At 35.8% G+C, this 24,859-nt stretch overlaps 1 long non-coding RNA gene across 1 annotated transcript; it reads left to right on the top strand.

Moving 5' to 3' along the window:
• Nucleotides 1-3,403: 3,403 nt before the first annotated feature.
• Nucleotides 3,404-14,011, top strand: LOC130458370 (uncharacterized). Its single transcript, XR_008917629.1, has 2 exons — nt 3,404-8,293; nt 13,331-14,011. It is a non-coding gene; the product is annotated as an uncharacterized LOC130458370 (long non-coding RNA).
• The last annotated feature ends 10,848 nt before the right edge of the window (nt 14,012-24,859 follow it).

The raw sequence follows: 24,859 nt of genomic DNA on the forward strand, positions 1-24,859 counted from the left end.
TGACTAGTACTTTAAGTATTTTGTTTTTTCAAAGTACCAGCTCCTAGTCTTATTTATTAGTTCAACAGTTCTTTTAATTTAAATTTGATTATTTTTTCCTTTAATTTTTAGAATTTCCAAGTTAGTTTTTATCTGGTGATCTTTAATTTGTTCTTTTTCTAATTTTTTAAGTTTCAAGACCAATTCATTGATCTCCACCCTCTCTATTTTCTTGGTATAGGCCCCTCAGTGATATAAATTTTCCCTGAGTACTGCTTTGGCTGTATCCCATAGCTTTTGGTATGATGTCTCCTCATTGCCATTCTCTTTAATAAAGTCTGTAGTTGTTCCTATGATTTCTTCGACCAATCTTTGACCAATCTGTTTTGAAGAATTAGATTATTATTTTGTTTCCATTTAATTTTAAATTTGCCTTTCCATGGACCCTTGTTAATTATAATTTTTCCCACATTATGGTCTGAAAATGTGGTATTTATTATTTCTGCTTTTCTGCATTTGTTTGCAATATTTCTATGCCCTATTAAATGGTTGATCTTTGTATATATTCTATGTACCACTGAGAAGAAGTTATATTCCTTTTATCTCTGTTCAGTTTTCTCCAGATATCTTTAAACTCTCATTTTTCTAGCATTTAATTTACTTCCCTTACCTCTTTCTTATTTTTTGGTTTGATTTATCTAGTTCTAAAAGGGGAAGGTTATGATTCCTCAGTAGTATGGTCTTACTATCTATTTCCTCATTGAGCTCTTTCAATTTTTCCTTTAGAAATCTAAATGTTATATCCTTTGGTACATAAATGTTTAGTAATGATTTTACTTCATTGTTTATAGTACCTTTTAGCATTTTGCTTTGTCTAGTATCATGATTGCTACTCTTGCTTTTTTCTTTTTAACTTTAGGAGATACATAATATATTCTGCTCCAACCTTTTACCTTGAATCTGTGTGGATCACCTTGCCTCAAATGTGTGTCTTGTAAACAACATATAGTAATATTCTAGATTTTAATCCACTCTGCTATCCACTTCTATGTAATGGGTGAATTCATCCGATTCACATTAAGTGTTATAATTACTAACTGTGTATTGCTCTCCATCATATTATCCCCTTTGGATACTGCTCTATTACCTCGCACTTTATTCCTCCTCTCCAGTATTTTGCTTTTTGTCACCTTCCCTACACCACCCAGTTCCCCATCCCTTTAATTACCCCCTGCTTCTCTAGTATTGTTCTCCTTCTACTTTTCTGTAGGGTAAGATGGAATTCAATGCCCCACCAAGTATACTCATTTTTCTTTCTCTGAGCCAGTTACAGAGAGTAACGTTTAAGCATTGCCTGTCACCACCCTAATCCTCCCCTTTCTATATTGATTTTTCATGCCTCTTTATATTATATAATCACCACATTCTTTCTCTCCCTTCCCTTTAGTCTCACTGCAACCCTTTCTTTCAGCCCTTGATTGATTTTTACATGTCATTCATATTTATGTATATCCTATCATACATTCAGATTGTTCCATATCATCACATTTACATATGCATCATATCATCATATATATTGTATTATCATAATCACTTTACTTTTACACTTTATTTCCAATTAAATTCCTTATATCTTCTCTTCTACTGAAAGTAATTTTTGAGAATTATAAAAATACTCTTTCCACGTTGTGAATTTCAAAACTACTCAACCCTGTTCAAACCATTCTTTAGAGGATGGGATTTGGCTATTTCCTGATCAATAACAATAGAGATACTTGGAATGACAGAATCAGGTCTTGGAAACTACAATCTCCATCCTACTCAAGGTAACAGGATTTATGAAGGGCTGCAGCAAAGCTCAAGATTTAATTATTTGAGAATGTGGCCTTCAACAGACATGTGAAAAGGGGAAAGATCTCTGGGCGGTCCTGGGTGAAGCTAGAGCCACCATTGGCACAGGTGAGACACAGGAAGTGAGGTAGAGGACAGCTGAGGAGTCTGGGGACTTCCTGGGTGGATGGAGAGTGTGGTGCTTGGAGTGAAGGTCCTCAGACTGTTTCTCCATTTTGGTCTCCTGAGTGATAGGGACTGATCTCTTTTCTTTGCCTTGGCTATCCAAGGCCTTGGGCCTTTGGCCCAGCCTAAGCAGAGTGGGTATTTAAGCCCTATTCCCTTCTCCCCCCACCCCCTACTCTCTCTAATACCTTTCTTCCTCCTGTTAGTAATTTAAAAAAACTCCATAAAAGGTTGACTGCTGACTTGAGTTTTCATTTAGGAATTACATAGCTGAATTCCTTGGCGACCTTAAATTAATATATATCAGTCTTTTAAAGTGATTTCCATATCACAACGTAGACATATAGACGTTTTTATCTTATTGAGTCCCTTATATTTTCTCTGTCTTATTTACCTTTCTGGGCTTCTCTTGCATCTTGTATTTGGCCTTCATATTTTTTGTTTAGGTCTGACTTATTTCTTAGGAATGCTTAGAAATCTTCTATCTTATTGAATGATCATTTTCCCCCCTAAAAGAGTATACTCAGTGTTGCTGGATAGGTGACTCTGGGTTGTAAACCCAAATCTTTTGCCTTTCTGAATATCATATCTAATTCCTTCTGATTCTTTAATGTAGAAGTCACTAGGTCCTGAGTGATCCTGACTGTAGCTCCATGATATTTAAATATTTTCTTTCTGGTAGCTTGAAGTACTTTTCCCTTGGCTTAGTGACTTGAATTTGGCTATTAGATTCCTGGAAGTTGTCAATTGAGAATTTCTTTCTAGAGGCAATCTGTGAATTCCTTCAATTTCAATTTTATTTTCTTATTCAAGGATCTCTCAGCAGTTATCTTTGATAATTTCTTAAAATATGATATCTAAGGTTTTTTCTTCATCATGTTTTTCAGGTAATCCAATAAATCTTGGATTGTCTCTCCTAGATCTATTTTCCAGGTCTTTAGTTTTTTTTTTTTTAATAATATATTTCATGTTTTCCTCTTTTTTTTGTTTTCATTCCTTTGATTCTGCTTTATTTATTTATTTTTTATTTCTCATGAAATCCTTGGTTTCTAGATGGTTAATTCTGATTTTGAAGACCTGGTTTTCCTCTATCCGTTTTTGGTTCTCCTTTTTCAATTGGCCCATTTCTCCTTGCAACACTTTAATTTCTCTTCTCCAATTTTCCTGTTCCTCTAATAATGGGGTTTTGAAGTATTTTTGAGCTCTTCCATAATCTGTATCCAATCCATATTTTTTCTTTTGGATTTTAGATGTGTTTCCTTTGCTTTCACTGTCCCTTTCTGTATTTGCACCTTGCTTTTTTGTCTCCATAAAAAGTATTTAGAGTTAGGTGCTTTTTGTATTGTTTGCTCATTTTTCCTATTTAATTATAGGTAGACTGTTTTCTGGGAAGTTGGGATACCTTCTTAAGCTTCAGTCCTCCCTTGATGTTATTTTTGTCTTATTTTCGGGGTTGTTACTAATTTACTAGATGGTCTGAGGAATGAGAGCTCTGAGACTCCCATCCCCCTACTGATTCCATTGATCCTTGAGATGCTGATTATTTAAAGACTTTCCTCAGGCTTGGGTGTAAGCTTTTGACCTCAGTCTCAACTTGATCAGGTCAGGTGCTGATCAGCTTCTAGCCCTAGGCTTAGGCTCACAGTTTTGGTCTCAAGGTGTTCTTGATTCAATCAGATTCAATCCCTGTTCTGGAGCTCCATCCTTAGTTTTGGACAGAAAGATCCTGGGGAGGCTCCCCCTCGGAACTGTGTCCTCACCCCAAGGATAGACTGGGATTCCTGGCTTTACTCTGGGCCTATGTGGATAGGCCTCCTTCAGCTCAGATTGCTTTGGGCTGGAACCCTGGACTTCTCCACAGGCTTACAATTTCAAGGGGTGTTAGTTGGCTTGGACCTCTTTTTGCGTGGCAGGAGTTTGGAACCTGTGAGAATAGATGTGTGGGGTGGTGGGGGTGTGGTTTGCTTTTGACTTGCTTTTCACTTACTGCTATGCCCTCTGCTAGCTCTGTTCCCCTCTTGCCTCAGTTCCCCAGATGGTCTCTGCTACCTTTTGGGCTTTTCTTTTTTTTTTCTTTTTGATGATTGTTTGCCTCTGTCTTTTTTGGTTCTTTCACTCCTGTATTCGTTTTGTGGCAGTATTTTACTCTTGGTTCAATAGGATTTTTGTGATGAAAGGGTGAGCTGCTACCCTAGTTACTCCTTCATCTTCCAAAAGTAACTCTCTGAATGATCATGGAGATTAAGAAAATTGCCATAGGACTTCATTTAAGATAGCTTTTATCCCAACTTTCCAAAAAGGAAAAAAAGATGAAGTGAAAAATGGATATAAGCTGGTGATCCTGACTTCAGTTCTTGGCACAAGTTTAGACTCTATTAGTAAGGTTATGATTTGTGGACATTTAGAAAAGGAAGTGGTGATATTTTAGAGTCAGTGTGGCTTCACCAAGATTAGGTCATACTAGAGAGATTTGATTTTTGTCTTTGAAAGTATTACTAGACTGATAGTTAAAGGGGATATGGGAGGCTTGCTGTTCCTAGATTTTGGCGAAATGTTTATCAATTTTAATGTTAGTGGAGAAGATGAAGAATTATGGACAAGAAAATAGTTAAGTAGTTTCAAAACTAGTTGAATGACTATGTCAAAAGAATAGTTAAGTGATCTTCATACATTTGGAGGAAAGTCTTACATGACCTATTGATCTATCCTTGTCTTTTGACTACTCAGAATTTTGAATGAAATTATAGTTAGCATCTTTATGAACCTTCAGAATTACATGGTTCTTAAATTATCTACAAAACAGTAGTGAAATTGTTGTTTATCATAGTGTTCAAAAAGCAGCTGAGGTAAAGATGAGCCAGATTGGCATTAGATCCAACTAACACAACATATCTCAAGAACATTTGTGGATGAAATTGGAAAGAAGACAACATTTTTACATGAAATATACCAGAGCTGATAAAATTCCCATAATGTTCTAATTTCTACTTATTGATTTAAAAAACATCAATTTGATCCAATAAAATAAAATGAACTCATAGAAATTGCCTATGGATTTAATGGGGAAAAAAAACATTTTCAGGAATTTTAGTGGACTGAAGCATGGAAGGGTTATCATCGGTATAGTTAAAGAGGGTGCCCTCAATAATGAGATCTTGGCTTCATTGAAAAAGGTATATAAATTTGTTATTATTATTTATTTAAAACAGTGATAATATAATTCTAGCAGTAAAGGAGAAGGTGGATAAGGAGATGAAAATAAGACCAATAAGAAAGCCTTGGAGAATGAATGTTTATGCTGTAAGTTGGCATAAGTACAGATGCCAGTGAAGCAGCCTCTGCATGACTGAGGTAGGGAATTATAGGAATGGTTGAAGAGGAAGATGCTGCTTTGAGCATTTTTTGAGTGGTTTAAGTAACCATAGTATTGACCATGAATTATTAAAAATAGAGCTTTTGAAAGCATTAGGCCTTTCTTACCACATAGTTCAGGAGGACAGCTGGGAATGATATATGGAGAAGAAGAACAGGGATTCAAGGCTAGGAGAGTTTCTGCTACTCAGCCCTTTACTCTTTGGTGCATTCCTAGAATTAAATTTTGGTAAAAAAAAGTGGTATGTCTAGGGTACCGCTCGATGTAGCTTATTGTTTTAATCCTTCCTATTTGGCCTGCTTCTTTCTGAGAACATATTGTACACATGTTCTGATGCTGTTTGAAGGTCCTGGGAGAGACAAGAATTGATTGAAAGCTCTCAGTTCTATGGAAGTGGGTGGCCAAAGAGCTCGAGCTGAACAGCTGCTGTAAACCCAATGAACTTTTGTCATTTATAAATTATTTTGTAAGCCATCTGGAGGAAGAATGGTGCCATGGTTTTGGGGGGAAAAAGTTCTTAACCAAGGTTCATGCACAGCCAATGTGGATATAGTTCATATATTTAAAAAAAAAACACTGAGTTTCAAAAGTTTTTTTTTTTTAAGTACATTGAAGGGAATGAAAAAAAAGTTAAAAAAATGTTTTAGAAAAGATTGATTATCCTCTAAGTCATTTTTTACTCTTTCCTTTCAGCTAACATATTTTGCCTGCTTTAATATTTGGTAGAAAAAAAAATCTTAATTCCAGAGTCCTAATGAAATTTTCTGGTTGATGACAGAATCAAAAAACCCTTTTCCCGTTGCTCCCAGGATTGCTGTCTGGATATGATATTGTCTTATTCAGTATCTTGCTTGTCGTAACTTTTTGTCTAATCCAGAGTCACCAAGTCAGACCAGATCCTCCCAGCCAAAGTGTATTACAGATCACTACCTGACAAAATCACTTCTCAAAAATCACCTGGCAGTGCATATCACAAACCTGGACCCTTTTTTAAATAAATAACTTTATTCTTGGGGGAAGTACAAAGAGAAGACAGCTTAGTTCTGAGACCATAATATTTGATTCTGGCAGAATACATGAACTATCATATAAAGAAAGAATGATATTTGAAGGGCTGATATCCTCTGAGGCTTGTGGTTCTACCAAATCATCCTACTATATTTACTATTCAAGATTTCTCAATGCATTCTGTACCTAAGTAAAGAGAGGTGTAATTACATAGAAGTGATTACCAGTAACGAGTAGTATTCTTCTGCTAGTATATACAGTTCCTGGGCTCAAGTGAATGTTTTCTCTTTTAAGGTACTAGAATCTTGAAGAAAGACTGCAGTTATAAAACCTGACCAATTTGCTGTAATCATAATCTGTCTTAGGCCTGGCCTGCCTTTTATTGGACTATTTACAAAAACTAAAATTCTAAAGCAAGCAATGATTTTGTATTTAAGTTGTTTTTTTTTATATTATTTAACTCGAGTCTCTTACCAGATTTCTTTTTTCATACAATCTAGTGAATGATTTGCAAGAGTGGCAAGTGTTTCCTACTGTGCGTTCATAATAATTCAAATTCTTATAGTTAAAAGCCTTAGATATTTATTCATGTACATTATAATATGCATTTTAAAACACCTCATTTCACTCACTTCCATTTTTTTACATATGAAATTATGAGCCATTTTACTATTATGGACATCTTAGTAGCAAAATTCATTTTATTATTGGCAAAAAACAATAAATCTGTGCATATGCGTTTGCGTGTAAAGGCACCTGGGAACAAAGGTTTTTCTTTGTCCAACTGCTTTTTTAAAATGGACACAATCAGATGCTTATCCCCAAATATTTTATTTTATTTTATAGATTATTGTAATGGACTTGCTTTGAGGATGGAGGATTATGAACTAAGTATCATTGTATATTTGAGTTACAAAGCTCCTTGCTTTTATGGGGTTTAGTGTGGCCATGTCAGGGAGGACCCTTCACTCTGGCCACATCAGTGGGAAGCCCTGTAATAGTCAGTGTTGATATTAATGAGTTGAATGTTTTTGAGGTAGAAACTGTATTTTCAAGGAGATTAAGGGTATTTGCCAGTGAAAAGGAAACTACTTCTATCAATAACTGGTCAGAAGCACAGACTTTGCTGTATTTATTTACAAATCAATTAATGGACCTCTCTGTTAACACTCCATCAGTCAAAGCCTTGCATCCCCCATTGATAAGGATATCCCACAAAAAGAAATCAATTATCTTTTGTCATTCTGACAGGAATACGCTATATAGGTGGCTTCCCCCACAATGCAATAGGAGAATGTGTGCAAGCCAGAAGATAACCTGATTTTACAAAATCAATGTCGTCATAAAAGGAGTCCATAATTGATAATGAGCAAAAGGTTTCCTTCTTGTACCCAGTGATCAGGAGAAAAGGACTCACCCTAGAGGCCGAACGAGCTGTTGAAAAGCAGCTTAGTCTTTCTCTCTTTCACATTCCTTCCTTCTTCCATTCATTGCCAGCTGTGGTAGGAAGGCCCAATTTTCAAGGACTCATGGAGGAATTTAAACCATTTCAGCAAGGAGTCATGTAACTCAATCTCATGTAATGCTTGAAAAATGTACCCTCGTAGATACAGTGCATGAGAGTATGTGCTGGCATCAATACAAGAATCTTTGGAAGCACCCTCTGAGGGAACCTCTACAAAGTGAAATATGCTTCACTCATGTGATCTCCCCAAAGTCATGTGCAGTCAAAGCCCCATCTCTGTGCCTATCATGCTGCTAAAGAGCCTATTGGCTCCAGCGAGTTATGGAGAGGACTGTAATGACAACCTTCTGAGCCATGGATTACAGGACTTTCTTTTCAAAGGGGATTGCAAACGTGGGAGTAGTTCCTGTGATTGTGGCTGGTGATAGCATGCTCTTATCCTGCCAGAGCAGGTAGGTGGCCCTGGGCTAGAATCAGGAAGACTGATTTTTCTTGGGTTTAAATCTGGCCTCAGATACTTCTTATCTGGGTGATCCTGAGCAAGTCACTTCACCCTTTTTGTCTCAGTTTCCACTTGTGTAAAATGAGCTGTAGAAGGAAATGGTAAATTACTTCAGTATCTTTGCCAAGAACCCAAAGTGGATCCCCAAAAGTTGGACAGGACTGAAAATGACTGAGTCACAAAATCATATCACTTCTGGCAATAGGTTCATGAAGAAATTTAAAAATCTGAAGTATAAAAAAAATCTTCCTCTTCTGTGTAGAGAGATATATTCAGAAAAATGTTGTTCCCTTTAACTCTCATTTCTATGTAGGTGAAATCAATTATATCTCAATTCTTCATCTTTCACCAACTCTGTTTTATGGCTTTAGAATGAATATAATTTCATACTAGTTAGTCCTGCATTATCAGCTCATGCCCTCAAGTTCTTGGTGTTTTCCTACTTAAAAATAATTTTCTATTTGCTTTTTTATTTAATTTAATTAATTTTTTTTTTAAATCTCACCTTCTGTCTTGGAATGAAGACCATATATTGGTTTCAAGGCATAGCAACAAATACTAGGCAATGGGGATCAAGTGACTTGCCCAGGGTTACACAAATTTGAACCCAGGACCTGCTGTCTCTAGGCTTGGCTCTCAATCCACTGAACCACCCAGCTGCCCCCTCTATTTGCTTTTTTATGTCTTGTATTTAATGACCTGTTTATGTGTGGTTCTCCACAGTATAATCAAATCTCCTTGAGGGCAGGTTCTATTTCCTTTATGTCTTTATGTTCCCAGAATTTGCCTTGGTGCCTTGCATTTAGTAGGCTTTTAATAAATGTTTGTTAAATTGGATCAAATTTCCTCATCCTATTTTATGACTAGAATGTTTATCTGAACTTTGTACCCCTTTCCTTTTTGGGACAACTTTAGGAAAACATCGCAAAATAAATCATCTTTTAAATGAAATAATGAGCAGGCGGGGCTACATTCTATTTTTAGTCCATTTAAATTTTTAGATTATTCGAGGTGAATTAGGGAATTTTGTCAAAAAGACAAAAAAAATCCCTTGAAAAAGAAAATAACTTTTTCATGTTCGTATATTCTGTTAGCAAACAAAACAAAACAAAATAAAACAAAACACAAACCTTTTCTGAAATTATGTTGTTTAAGATGTGCCCTTGCCTTAGGAATTTCAGTCTAATCCTGTTTAGCTCTGAACCTCTTCCTTCATCTCCTTAGCCTCTTCAATATATAGCTTCTGGGAATACAGTATGCAATTAGCATTTAAGATATTGCATCAAAGTCTCCAAATAGAAGCCATTTTGTTACTGTAAAATATGTTTAGAGTATTTTCAGCCAACTTTAGTCAACACTATTGAGTACCAAGGAGTACTTACAATCCCCAAAATAGATGTTGCCCATAATTGCAAGAGAATTCTGTGGAAGGCTTTCAAGAAAACCTGTGTCACTTATTTATTTATTTACTCATCTTTTTATTTATTTATTGGCACAAGAATGGCATGTAAAAGCAGGTCACTAGAGGGTCTTTCACCTCAGTTTTCATGACAAACCTGTGATGTTATGCCAGAGATGCAGGGCAAGTCTTGCCCTTAACATCAATTTGGTAAGTTTATTTCGGTTAATCTGAAGCACTACATTCTATAAAAGAATTGGCCAGTGCCACAGAAGCCATTTAAGTGCAGTAAATGTGCTCATAACAAATTGTGACATGATTCAGTTTTGTTATGTGAAGGCCAATATGTGACATATCTTGCTGTGGGTATGAGAGTGTTCCCAAATCCTACCATGCTTTCTGACTGGGCTGATATCATTTTATGGCATGCCAGTTTTAACATCCCAATTCAATGAGAGCAACAAGGTGTAAAAAAAGTGACAGCCCTATCTGTAGTGAGACCCTCATACTTTGTTTCATATTTCTCTGAAAGTTTTTTCTGAAAAATAACTCCAGAATAATCCCAGCTTTCTTGATCCTCAGAAAAGGAAGTCTTGCCTCAGACACTTACCTCTGTGAAACTGGGAAATCATTTTGCCATTTCGTATGTCAGTTTCCCCACCTATAAAAATTAAAGATTTGGTCTAGGTGGCTCCAAAATTTTTGATCTTTGAGATTCTTTTTTCCTCCTCTTCCTCCTCCTCCTTCTCCTCCTCCTCCTCCTCTCTTCTTCCTTCATCTTTCTTCTCCTCTTCTACTTCTTTCTTTTTCTTCAGATTACATGTCAATACAGTTTTAAATAACTGTTTTCTAACATTTTGCAATATATATTCTCTCCCTCCCCAATATGGCAGATATTATGATAAGGGTACCACATATATTATCATACAATGCATATTTCCATGTTCATTATGTTGTGAAAAGGGACACATCTTTCTTACACTAGAGAAAAATTCATGGAGGAAATAAAGTGAAGAATAATAGTATGCTTCAATCTGCATTTGGACCCCACCAGTACTTTCTATTGCAATTGATAGCCTTTTTAATCACCTTTGGATTCTTTTCAGAGGGTGACAATATAATGCTTTTTTATTATTATTTTTTGCATGCTGATTTGCCATCAAAGTGTTTTAGAGTCAGCTAGTTGGATAGATTCTTCAGGACTCAAGCATACTTGGTCCAGCTCTAAGTTTTTTCACTGTTCATTAGAGGACTGGACAATAGTAAGAGATAATATTGTGATCTGTCAAATTTCAAAACCGAGGGCCACTTCTGCCTTTAGGACCTTAAACCTTCCTATTTTTATAGTGGAGCTCTGTTTGGTAATGTGAAAGTGACTCATTTACTGAGTAATGAATTAGAGTAGGAGGTAGTGTGGAAGGCACAGAGACCACAGATTTAATTCTTGGTTCTGTAACCTGGACAAGGCATTTCGTCTCTCCACATCTAAATTTCTTTGTCTATCAAATGAAAGGGTTCAATTAGGGTTGTATAATTAGATCTAGATAGGATTTTAGAGACCACTAGAGTCCATACTTCATCCAACCCCTCATTTTATAGGTGAAGAAAATACAGCCTAGAGAGGAGAAAGCACTGGGTCAAGGTTGTAGTTAATAAGAGGCAGGATGGGATGAACATTTAGATCCTAAAATGTCTGATCCAGGTTTTTTCCCGCTGTACCTACTACCTCCTGATATACATACCTTAATATCCTTTCAGCTTTGAACCTATGACTAGATGCTCTCAGAGATTTCTTTAACCCTTGATTCTTACACCAGCTTTATGTGTGCTTCACCATTTACTTTGAATATAAATGTTCAGGAATTGGCATAATTGCTATATTATAAATATGAAACGCTAGCATGTAAAAATAACATAGGCAGCAGGAAATTATATATACAAAACTTGACAGTATCTGAAAGTCTTTTGGCAAGTGAATATGGTAAATATACATTTTAATCAATTCTGTGACCTTCAAACACTTTGATATTAATAAAGCTTTCCAAAAACTAACTATTCTAGTTGCTCTCTAGCTATTTTTCATTGCAAACAACTCAGATAAACATGAATATTTCTTAACTATTAATAGTGATGCCATTAGAATTCCTCAAGATGAAGGCATATAAAGACATAATGTGCTAGTGATAAACTCTTTGGTCTTGAATTCAGAAGAGCAAGATTCACATTAGCCAGAACAATCATTCAGTCTCTTAAGAGACTCAGTTTCTTCTGAGCAAAATAGGGAAAACAAGTAATTGTGTCAAGTTTCTCTTAGTGTTGGGAGGAAAGTGCTACGTTAATGAGGTACTGCACAAATGAGAATCGTTAAAGATAGAGATAGATATATAAGATAGAGACAGGTAGAATTGTTAAGCATAGAGGTAGTTTACATGTATTTGTTCCTTTAATTTGTTTATGATGTGACCTCTTCTATCTAAGTCATGTTATCTAGAGGGAATGTTGTGTGGTGTGAAATGTTTGTAGGGACCTAATTTCTACCAGACTGCTTCCTGATTTTTCTAGCAGATTTTGCTATATCCTTACCTTAGTAGTTCAGATCTTTCTTTAGGTTTATAGAACAGCAGTCTATTATGTTTGTTTGCTTTTAACTAATCTATTCCAATGATTAGACTGGGTGTGTTTTAATCAGTACCAAATAGTTTTTTAGCTAAAATTAAAAAAATACAACCCTTGTTTTTTTGTCTTGGTGTCAATTCTAAGACAGAAGAGAAACAAAGGCTGGCTAAGCAATTGGGTTTAAATGATTAGCTCAGGGTCATGTATCTAGAAGTGCCTGAGGCCATATTTTGAACTCTGGTCATCCTAGCTCCAATAACAAATAGTCTTGATGATTACTGCTTTGCTTTATGGTTTTAGATCTGGTATTGCAAAGCCTTCTTACTGCTTACTATTATTTCTCTTCAGATTCTTGTCCTTTTGTTCCTCTAGATTTTATTATTCATATTATCTCTATAAAGTAATCTTTTGCTAGCTTGATTGATTTGGCATTAAATAAGTAAATTATTTAGATAATACTGTCATTTTTATTATATCATCATGACCTACGCAGTAGCAATTGCTATTTCTCTAATTATTTTGGTTTGTCTATTTTCGTAAAAAATGTTTTGAAATTTTATCTGTATTATTCCTATGTTCATATATTTTTACTTGTTCCTTTAAGGATATACTAGAATAATTTTTATTCTCATGCTTATTCTTATTCCATTTTCTCATCTTATTCTCTTAGAAGTATAATGTAGTAGAGTCAGCTTTGAATTTGAAAGTCTTAGGTTCAAGTTTGCCCACAGCATATGCTGGGCAATATGACCATAGATAAATCACTTAACCTATTAATGCCTCCTTAGGATAACAGACTTAGAAAAATTGCCTTTTGCCATAGGTAGAGGAAGCTTCTACATAGATTATTACTCAGAGACGATGATGAAATCACAGGGCCAGATTGAAACTGGGGGGGGAAAAGTTAATAAGGCTTTTTGATATGCAGAGAGAACTTTTGTGAGTTAAAATAAAGACTTTCCATTTCTGCAGATAAAGGAAGAAGACCATGTTTTCCTAGACAGCACTTACTTCCATGAAAATGATCTGAAACTGCCTTTTGTTTGCAAGGATACAATCTGCCACTTTTGTTTTGCATCATCATCACCCACAAAAAGGCAATTCTTTCCCAAGGACCAGAGCAAAAAGAAGTGAAGAAAGAAAATGAGACCTGCAAGGAAAAAAGCAAATCACAGAACCATAGTGAAAATTTGGGGGAGAGGGGAGGAATGTGTCAATGAAGTAAAGATGGCCTAACCAAAAGATAAGAAGGAAAATATTTCATACAGACCCTTCAAAGAGTATATGATTACAAGGTAAGGGAAGAGATGAAAATGTAAAATATGGAAAAGGGTGAAAGAAACAAAGAATAGAAAAAAGGATAAAAAAATTAACTGGACAAATTACCAGTGGGGTTAGTCCAAGTTTCAAATCTCTGTTTACACTGTGTCTGGGAAGATCTGATTCAGCCTATTTAATTGTGAAATAAATTCTTTTGAGTTTTTAGTTGAGACATCTTTCATTTAAAAAGAAAGAGGGGAATATGTTTTTTTACCATAATTTTATTATTTAATGTTATTTTTATAATTCACAATACTAAGGCCTGTGTAAGTAATAATGTATACACAAATGCAAATAAAGGCCCTGTACTTCCCCTGGGCAATTTCATTCCCATCATGGCTTTGTCTTTTATTTCTATACACATGAATTTCAGAATTATAGATTGGAAAGGAACTCAGAGGCCATCTACTTCAACCTCCTCATGACTAATTATGTCCTCTGTAACTTCTCTGACAAGAGAACTCACCTTTACTTGAGTCTTCAACTTGAGTGGGGAAGGCATCCACCACATTTCAGCCCATTCTACTTCTAAATAGCTGTAATTGTGGGGAAATAAGAACCAGATAGGAAGAAATAATTTTCCCAGTATCACATAGCTATTTAATTTAAGATAGAAAATAAAATCTAGTTCTTTTAACTTTATGCTAGACTAGGACCTCTGAGAAAGTAAGGACCATGGTCTTAGCTAAATTTTGTATCTTCTTCAACACATAGCACAGTTCTTTGTACATGGCAGTGCACCCTTAACAAACATTTGTTCCCATATCTTCTAACAAGCATTTCTTGAAATGAATTGAATGAATCATAACAAAACCAACTCACATGTAATTATCTTCATGGTTTTATAAAGTAATATTTTTCTATAGTATTATGTGTAGAGATCATGGTTGTAATTTTAAAGGTTGTTTAGTGGGTATTCCAGAGACCTTGTCTTGTTTTTTTACAAGACCTTGTCTTGTTTCCAGAGGCCAGGTCTTGTTTTCAAATAAACCATGTTCTTTGAATTCTTTGAATATGGTTTATTTGAAAACAAGACCTGGTTTGCTGAGAGATAACCATCTAACTGCAGGAGGGAGGCAAAACTGACTGACTGTAGGTATTTATTACTAATGAATTCTCACAACAAGCTCTTTCTGTTCCCTTTGCAATAAGTGCAGGCATCAGCATATAACAGCAGCATGTTTTTGTGTGCATTTTAAATTTAGTTCTTACAACCATTGGAATCTGGATGCCTCTGGCCCAGGCCTAAGGGCAAGGCCTGACATCCCTGAATTTAAACCACAGGATTCCGATTTTAACATTGAATTGTCAGATTAATTTTATAGTGTTTCAGCCATGTGTGTACTTTATATTTTTTTGGTTGCTTGTGTTTATCTGCCGAAGAAAATAGGGCTATCTGAGACTCTGAACAATTTTCACATCTGAATTGCTCCTTAGCTGTCACACTGGTAACCATGTGTAATGTCTTCCATCAAGCTATATTACCCATTCTCTTTGAAGTCTGGAGTCCCATGCCAGCACTTTTAGACATCAGGGAGCTTTCTTGGTATGTTTTTGACATATTCGGGATGGTGTTTGCTACCATACTTATTTCATCCTATAAGGACTTCTGTTGCCATTGTGGATGCCCTGAGTGATAAGGTATTCTGAAGGACAAAGAATGTGGTTGGATCAAAAACCTGGAAGAGAAAGCTGCTCTTAGATATTAAGGGGGGAACATTAAATGATTAGATCATCTAAATGTAACCTCACGCCATTTTTGTTATTTTGTACTCCCAAGTACAGAAAAGCTAAAAGACCTATAAAAGTTATATTATGATCTTCTGAGGACTCTGAAATTTCTGTATGGGGCCTTCAAACTGCTTGTGGTCCTTAGACTTTCTGTAAGCTAAAGTGGAAAGAACTAAATATAGGTCCAGAAAGTTTCAAATTATTTAAGTTGTTATTTGCATTTTGTTTATATTGTCCAAGCCAGTGTATGTCAAAATCAAATAGGAATGGGTGAACCAATGAACCATAATAAAGACCACTGACAACCACATAATGCCTTAGAAAATCACATATTAACACTAAGTTCTATTGTATATTTTAATTTTGACAAATATTTCCCAATTACATTTTAATTTTATTCTTGCAGCATTTTGACTACTATGTTTGGCAGCTTGCATCTAAGCTATACCTGGAATTGTATGTTTTTAAATGATTAAAACTTGAATTGCCTAATCAATCAGAAAATATATGTTAAGTACTTGTTATAGCCAAAGAATTTCCTCTATGTTATAGAAGACTAAAAGTGCATAAGGAATAGTTTTTTCACTCAAGAAGCTTACAGTCTATATGTAGCTGTATATAGTCTACAAGACATACAGACATAGAAAAAGGCAAGTTCCAGCATAAGACAGTACTTCTTCTGTGACACAGAAGAATGAGAACCAGAAGGACTTGACTTCAAGTCCTGCCTCTGACACACGCAGTGGCTACATGACCCTCAGGAAGTCATTAACCTTTTAGTATCACAGCCAATTCTTCAAGACAGTCCCTTTCAGAGAAGTGGCCAGGGGGAATTTTTTTTTCCCTCTGGAAATTACTTGTATCAGTGAAATGACAGTTCTAGTTCTTGTCCTTTTTAGTAAGTATTAAGTATATATTATAGATATTTGTATATATGTATTTTTGCTCTGGATTTGTGATTCCAAAAATGTAGGGAATTTCCAGTGATGAACATCCTTTAGTCCATGAAGATCAACAAGGGCTCTAAAACGCTGAGTCTTCAAGATTTGTCTGGGGACACTGAGAAGTTAAGTGATGAGGTTCACATCTTTAATGTGTATCAGAGGTAGGATTGATCTTCCTAGGAGAGGTAAGAGAGACCAAATCAGGGAGACCATCAATTGTCATTCTTAAGGATTTTATCCTATAAATAGAGGGGGCCATCAAAGGTTTCTGAATGCAAATAATCATGGTAAAATAAATTTTTTTTCAGGAAATTATTCCTGCTTGTGATTCCATGCCTATTGTCAAAGGCAAGGAGTTTATTACAACTAGTTAAAGTTGCTTATAGATTGAAAAGACAGAGAAAGGGACACAGATCTAGAATCAGAAGATACGGATTTAAGATATTGTACAGCTCTATTTTATCAATCCAAATTGTCATACCATTCCTTGATACTTTAAGTTTAAAAAAGAACAATAAGATGAATGTGGTATGGTATGGTGTATAGACTATATAGTCAAGAAGACTGTGCATTCAAATTTCACCTTTTATTGTTGCTATGACCACATCATAGGATAATATGATTATAGATCTGGAACTGGAAGAGAGTTTCAAATCATCTAGTCCAGCCTCTTTAGGAAGATACTGTGACCAAGAGAGAGTAAGTGAGCTGCCCATGGTCATACAAGTAGTAACTGGAAGAACCAGGATATTAAATTGCCTCACCTTTCTAAGCTATCATTTTCTCTTGAATAATGATTGATAGCCAATGAACAAAGTCAGTGCTCTTCTTTTACAATCATGTTACACAACCAAACCTGGAAAAGTCATTTGCATGCCAACTAAACCAATGATTATTACTAGTAAGAATCAGACAGAGCTGATAGAGACAAATAGTTGCTCCAAGCTTTTGCCCTGATCATAGTCATGAAGTTTAGTAAAAGGCAAGTACAGACAGCACTGGAAATAATTGTTGTTCTGGTAATTAATAGAATTCTGTGTGTCTGTGTGTGTGTGAGAGAGAAAGATACTCATGCTCCTGCATTGTTGGATGAAATGTTATTTGTAAAGTACAAAAAGAATTCAGATTTGACTAAATTGTTACATATGAAGGGGTCCAATATTTAATCAGCTTGTAAAAAGTAAATTGGACCTAGCTCATGAAGTATTTCAAGTGTCAAACAAGGCACAAGTGCCAGACAAGGAGTTTGTACTTGATTCTAAAAGTAATAGGGAGCCACTGGACTTTATTGAACAGGAGAGTTACTCATTTAAACATTTGAACCATATTCTTCTTGTTCTGCATTACACATCTCCCCTGGTTTTTCTTTATGACTTGCATGGTAGATAATTTGCTCAACTATCAGGCAAATGCTAGACACTGTGTGTGTTGTCTTTGTAAAATTTTAGTTTGATTTTGTTTTACAGGAGATTCAACAATCTGCTGAGTATCAACATGATGGTTTTCATAAAACAGGGAGATATATGTTCATCTAAGGTATTCATCAGTGTCATGGAATATAGCCTATAAAGAGTCCAAGCTGAAGAGGTATTCTCAAACAATGACAGGTTTCTCCAAACACTTAAATTCACAGAGGACATTAATACTATTTGCAGGAAACTCCAGAATACTACAAAGCCTCCCCAATGAAATCCACAGATGTTTGAAAGACATTAGCCTAACCATCCACAGCTGAAAAACCAAGTGAATTAAAAACACATATTGCCCATATTAGGGACAGACACTACAGAAGGACAGTAAGCTGGACTTAGAATTGAACAGAAAAAGAGAAGAGTCTGAATTGCATTCTGCAAATTGTGCAGGACTTTTAACAATCTCATGGTTCTCCCTTGTGAGAAAACCTCTCTCTTAAATGCATCTGTTCTCTTGGGGACACTACAGAGTTGGGACTCTTAGGAAAAGCATTGTCTCTAAAGAATCAGAATTGCAATGGAGAGATACGTTGTAGCAGCCAGTAGAATGCTCATATTTCTAGAGATAAAACTATATCAAAGAAGTGACATAAGAGAAATGGTCAAGTAAAAGAAAATGATTAGAAAAAATTTGGGGGTAGTTGGGTAGTCTGAATCATGGATAACAATCATAATATTGTTCTGGAACTCAATGAATATAAAAGATGGAGAAAAAAGGTTCTAGCGTGTTAGATAGATCCACTATGAGAATAGTAGCATGCGATAGTGGAAATTTCTGCATCAAAGAAATTCCATATAGCTTCAAGTTTTGCCAAGATGACACACGGTTGGATGGGCAGCCAACTAAGTTAGTTTATCAGTATCTCTGTGTTGGACAAGTGGCCAATGAGCTAAGCCAAGAATCATATGAGGTGGGAGAACAGGATAGATCACATTTAGGACTTTGTGCAGTGGTATCAGTCATCCCACTTTCTGCTGCAAAACCCTGTGTTTTTTTTAACACTACTATTCTTCTGGTGATGCTATATGACTGAAAATCATAGACTATTATGATCTCAAAGGAATCAAAATTATATATGCCCCAGAGCTAGCAAAAGAACACATTGAGTCTAAGTAGGGAAAAGAACATTGTCTGCAAGAGCATTGAATATGAGAAGTGGCATAAATGACAGCATCAAGGCCACATCTGAACATCAGGGGAAGAAGGCTAGTCACAAAGGAGAAGGAAGGATAAAGAGTGAAAGATTAAAATAAAAGACTTCCTGAGAAGGACACTAGAAAGAATAAGAAGGAAGCCTCCACTGCTTACAGTTCATCCTCTAAGAATAATGGTATTAGGTAAGTATATTGTTACACATGTTTAGTGTCTGTGCATTTTCCTAGAATTTCAGCTTTTTGCTTGATGGGTTCAGAACATGAAGACCTCCTTTGGTAGAATGCTGGACAGGAGCTGATGGAAGAAATCTTGGCCTCTACTTGGTTCTTGACAATGAATTTTGAGTCTGGTAATTGAGGCTCATTATAGTAGGGATCACACAAATCCTGCCTGTTCATAGACATATGTTTGACCTTCAATTAAATATGTATTTTTAGAGGAAGAAGTCTGTCTTCCTCTCTTAACTGTAAAATCTCTAATTTCCAAATCAGCTTAAGATAAAAATAGGAAGTTATCTTTGAAGAAGTAGGCTGCCAGCCATTAAGCAGGTTGGATTTCTCATAGTGATAGCTACTAAGCCAAATGTATTTTTTGTATATGTGATATCTTGATTTTTTAAAAAAAGGTTCAAAAGTCATTTGTTATTCTCAAAAGTAGATACTCAAGTTTAGAAAAAAGGTCCTCAACTCCAGAAACTGATGTTTGCCCAAATGTTTTTTTTCCCAATTTAGCCTATTGTTCTTAAATATCTATCTCTAAACTCAACCACTCTTGAGCTCACGACTCAATTTCAGCTGTTTACTGACCCTTTACATTCGACAATTGGGTAGCACCTCAAATCGTACTGACCAAAATGGACTTAACTTTTCTGCCAAACTGGCTCCTTCCAATTTCTCTATTTCTATCAGTGACTCCACCATTTTCCTCATCCTCCATGCTCTGAATTTCAGTGTTTTCTGTTTCATTTCCCACATTTAATATAGTTCTAAGCCCTACTGCTTTTTCTTTGAAAATCTCTGATATTTTTGCCTTTTTTTCTATTTCCAGTGACAGTCCCATATTATAGTCCTCAATTCCACCTGCCTTAATGCTCCCAATTATTCTACCTTCCTCTTTTTACCTCCTACTCTATCCTTCACATCCCTCTCATGTTAATATTCATTATACACAGATATGATGATATAGAATTTTGATGGCCCAAGTGGATAGAAACCTGAAGATGTAGGTTCAAGTCCTATCTCCGACACATATTGGCAATGAGATTCTTGACAAGTCATTTAATCTCTCAGTAGTATAGCTAATGTTTTTATGATGCTGAAAAGAAGGAGCCAAGCTGCTTTGGTAGAGGAAGTTTCCTCACTTGGATATTCTCTGAACAAATGAAATCACAAGTCCTGACCCAACCCTAGGAACATATCACTTTTAAGGTCAAGCAAAACTCTTTGATCTATCATCAAGGATGGACAAGGTTGTATTGTGTTCAAGCTATAGCTTTCCCTTTGAAATATGAGTTTGGATTTTTCCTCCTGATATTTATTAAACAGTGTTACACACATCTATATGTAGATCTACTAAGATAAAGGGAAAGTAATTATTTATTAAAAAACAATAAGCCTTATATTTTTAAAATAAAAAACTTGGTAAGCAATATACATTCTATTTGCCGAAGCCATCAATTTATATAAATTTGGCAGTCACTTCATAAAATACTGAAATAAATTCCTTTATTATTTATCATTAACCCACACTTTTATCCCAATGGATGTAAAGTATATTTTTGACAATCGATTTTTTCCAGTCCAGTCTTGATCATAACCTATAACTTTTCAGTATGATTGAAATCAGGTGAATCTAAGGCTAGTGAACCATGTTTACCCCCATTTTTTGTATACATTTCTTAACATTTGGGATATATGGCATAGTACAAGGCTGTGTTATAAGATTTCATCTTATTTTGGAAAATGTCCATATCTTTGAATGTTTTTATTTTTCAATATATCTTTATATTCTTTAGTATTCATCATTCCCTTCATAGTGATATGATATGCACAAGTTTCCTGGAAACAAAAGATACTGAAAATATTTTTGGGAGTATAAATGATGTCAGATGAAGATGTCCAGATCTTCAGGCTCATTCTGACTCCTGATGACAGTGATTTTGTTATAGCCTTGAAGAAAAATGAGTTTTGTGAGTGAAAATGTATATTTTCATTAGTCTTCATTACTCTAGTTTTTAAATTTTTCTTGCCCAGGACAAGAATTTTTTCTTCACAGCAAGTTATCAGCTGTTTTCTTTTAAACTTGTTCTTTCCCTGTTCTTACAACTTCAAGGTGCCATATATCACACTGGAGAGAAATCAGTAGTAACATTTCTAGCTATCAGGTTCCCTCTGATGGTCTAGTCATATTTTTTGAGGATTAATTATGCTTTGTTTAGCAATATTTTGTCAGTTCTTTTTGTCCTTTTTTGTTTTTAATGGCACCTTGTATTGTGGTTAAATACAACTGATCTTGTTTTAGTATGGACTTGAATGATCAGTTAATTACTTGACATCCCCCTGTCAATACTGAAGTATCTATAATAGTCATCGGTGTGTGTTCTTTAAGAGATACAACTTTTGCAAATTTCCATGAAATAATATCCATTCTTTTTAAAATTTTTTATCAATTTATTTGAAACTAGTGACTTTGGTAATGCATAGGCCAGAAGAGAGTGGCAATAATCTTTTTTGGGGGGGACTTCCTCTCCTTTATTATTTTAAAGAAATATTTAATTAATTTATTTAGAATATTTTTCCATGTTTCCATGATTCATGTTCTTTCCCTCCCCTCCTCCCACCTCCTCCCATAGCCAACGAGGAATGCCATTTGGTTTTACATATTTCATTGATCAAGACCTATTTCCATATTATTAATATTTGCAATAGAGTGATCATTTAGATTCTACATCCCCAATCATATCCCTATTGAACCATGTGATCAAGCAAATGTTTTTCTTCTGTGTTTTTATTCCTACAGTTCTTTCCCTGGATGTGTATAATGTGTAATATCCATTCTTAAACCCCCCCCCCCCAGGATTAAAAACCCAATAAAACCTTTATGTCCAGTATGAGATCCAGCATGGATCTGAAAGAAAAGACCTAAAGTTGTAGAAACCAAGTCAGTCTAGTTTCTTTGGTCAAGGTCTGGCATTCCAAGTCAGTCTTATTTGAGTAGAAGCACACACATGACTATTGCTATTGCAAAATGAAACCATATAAAATTTTTTGCTTGCCAAATTTATCCCTAGATCTAGATCCTATTGACTCCCTAGATAGTTGCCTTCCTTCCTCAAAGAGTTTAGTGCCTGGCTCATGTCCCTTTTCCTCTATATTTCCTGTTCTCATGTTAGGAGACTTCAACCTACATATTGATTCTCCCTCAAATACCCTAACATCTCAGATCTTTGATCTACTTACTTCTCATATCTTTTTACTCTTCCACTTTGCCTCAGCTACTCATAGTCATACTTTTAACCTTGCCATGACAATGCCATGTGTTCCACTTCTCATGAACTCTGAAATTATTTATTCACATCCTTCTGTCATTTCATCTTCCCCTCTGCCTTCTGTATCCTTCATCCTCCAACCTTCAACCTCTCAGCACTTTTTCACATTGCTTACATATTTACATTGATTTTTTTTCTCTATCTTGATGCCTTGGTGAATCATTTAAACTGTAAGCTATCTTCTACTCTCAAACCTATTCATGGGCTGATCATGGCCATACTGACTGGGTCCTCTACAAATTTATTTTACATAATTTCAACTGATCCCACATTGCAACAAAGCAATATTTTTGATTGATTCACAATAGCTAATTGTGATTTTGATCCATTTTGATTGATTCACTAATTGATTCGTAATAGCACTCATTAGAGCAGTTATTTGGAATAGACATTTAATTGCTGCCCAAGCCTCCTATGGTACTCTTTCCCCAATTGTCTCAGCAGAGGATGCCACCTCATATTTCACTGGTAAAATTGAGACCCTTTGACAATAGCTTTCTCTTTTTCCTTCTCATCTCATCTAATGTCATCATCAACTTTATCCCTATTATACATGAACAAGTGGCCTTTATCCTTTCCAAGTCAAACCTCTCTGCATGTACAACAGCTCTGGGAGGTAGATGCTATTACTATCCCTATTTTACAAAGTAAGAATATTGAGGCAAAGAAAGGGACTTGCTCAATAAGTGTATGAACTACGACTTGAATTCTGGACTTTCTAATTCTTTCTCTGACTTCCTGATGCACAAGTGATCCCATTCTGTCCTCTCTCCTCCAGGAAACTGCCCAATTTATTTTATCTCTAATCTTTAACTTTTCCTTATCTATTGGCTCCTCCCTGGATGCTTACAAACACACTCCTGTCTCCAGCAGAGAGAATCCAAAATGAGACATCCTGAAATCTATCCATAGACCAGTTGGGGGGGGGCAGTCCATGGACCCCAGGTTGAGAAGCCCCACTTTAGTGATTCACTGTAGCCTCTCTGATAAAATATAAACTCCACATTTGATATATAAAGGCTTTCAGAATCTGGCTCCAGTCTTTCTTTGCAGATGTTTCTCATTACTTCTCTCATGAATGCTATGTTTTAGTCAAACTGGCCAGCATGCAGTTAGCAGCCTGTGTATAACATTCCATCTCTTACTTGTTTGCCTTTGTATAATCTGTCCCCCACATCTAGAATGCCCTCCCTCTTTACCTCTGCCTCTCAGAACTGCTTATTCTGTTGGAGTCTCAGGTCAGGTTGTACCTCCAACATGTAGCTTTTCCTGAATCTCCAGTTAGTGTTCTCTGTCCTCTGAAGTTTCTTTGAATATATGGCTGTATTTTGTATTTACAAACCCTTGCACCCATTATATCCACTCAGGAGAGTGTAAACTCCCTGAAGACAGGGAAACAAAAGCATTTTGGGGGGTCTTTGAATCCCTCAAACTTTACTATCAATCAGTCAGCCAATAAACATTAAGTAAGCACCTGATCTTTGTCAGATACTCTATTAAGAGCTGGGGATATAAAGTAAAATATCCCTTGTCCTCAAGGAGCTTACAATCTAATGAAGGAAGATAATATATGGACAAGTTGAAAAGTGAGGGAAGAAGATGGTATGTGGTATATACACATAACATACATACATGTATACCTACATATATGCACATATACATATACACATCTCTGAATATATATCAATCCTTAATGAAACTCCTCCTAAATAAATTCCTTGCACTATTGGCACTATGATTTAAAACATATAGACTTATTACTAAGAAAGATCAGAAGGACAGTCTTACCTTATGATTTTTCTTTGCTATCATCTCATTCATATAGTATTAGTTAGAATGCAGAATGAACTAGAAGGTCATACTCAAAGCATGGTTGTCAATAGATCTCTCCATCTCTCTCTCCCTCACTTTCTCTCCCTTTCCCTCCCTCTCCCTCCTTTTCTCTCTCCCTCTCGCTGCTTCTCTCTCTTCCTCTCTCCTTTCTCTCTCTCTCTCTCTTTCTCTCTCTCTCTCTCTCTCTCTCTCTCTCTCTCTCTCTCTCTCTCTCTCTCTCTCTCTCTCTCTCTCTCTCTCTTCTCCCCCCTTTCTCTCCCTCTCCCTCACTCTCTCCCTCTCCCTCCTTCTCCTTCTCTCTCTTTTTCCTTCCCTTTCTTCCTCCATTTATCTTCCTCTCTATCTTACCCTCTCTCTATACACACATATGCATGTATATATGTATGTATGTGGGTATATATATATATATATATAGTGCCAGTTAGTTGGCACAGTAGATAGAATGGCTGTCCTTGGAGTCAAGAAGACTTGAGTTTAAATGTGACGAGCCACTTAACC

Source organism: Monodelphis domestica, chromosome 3 (genome assembly GCF_027887165.1).
Source record: "Monodelphis domestica isolate mMonDom1 chromosome 3, mMonDom1.pri, whole genome shotgun sequence".
Classification (NCBI taxonomy): domain Eukaryota; kingdom Metazoa; phylum Chordata; class Mammalia; order Didelphimorphia; family Didelphidae; genus Monodelphis; species Monodelphis domestica.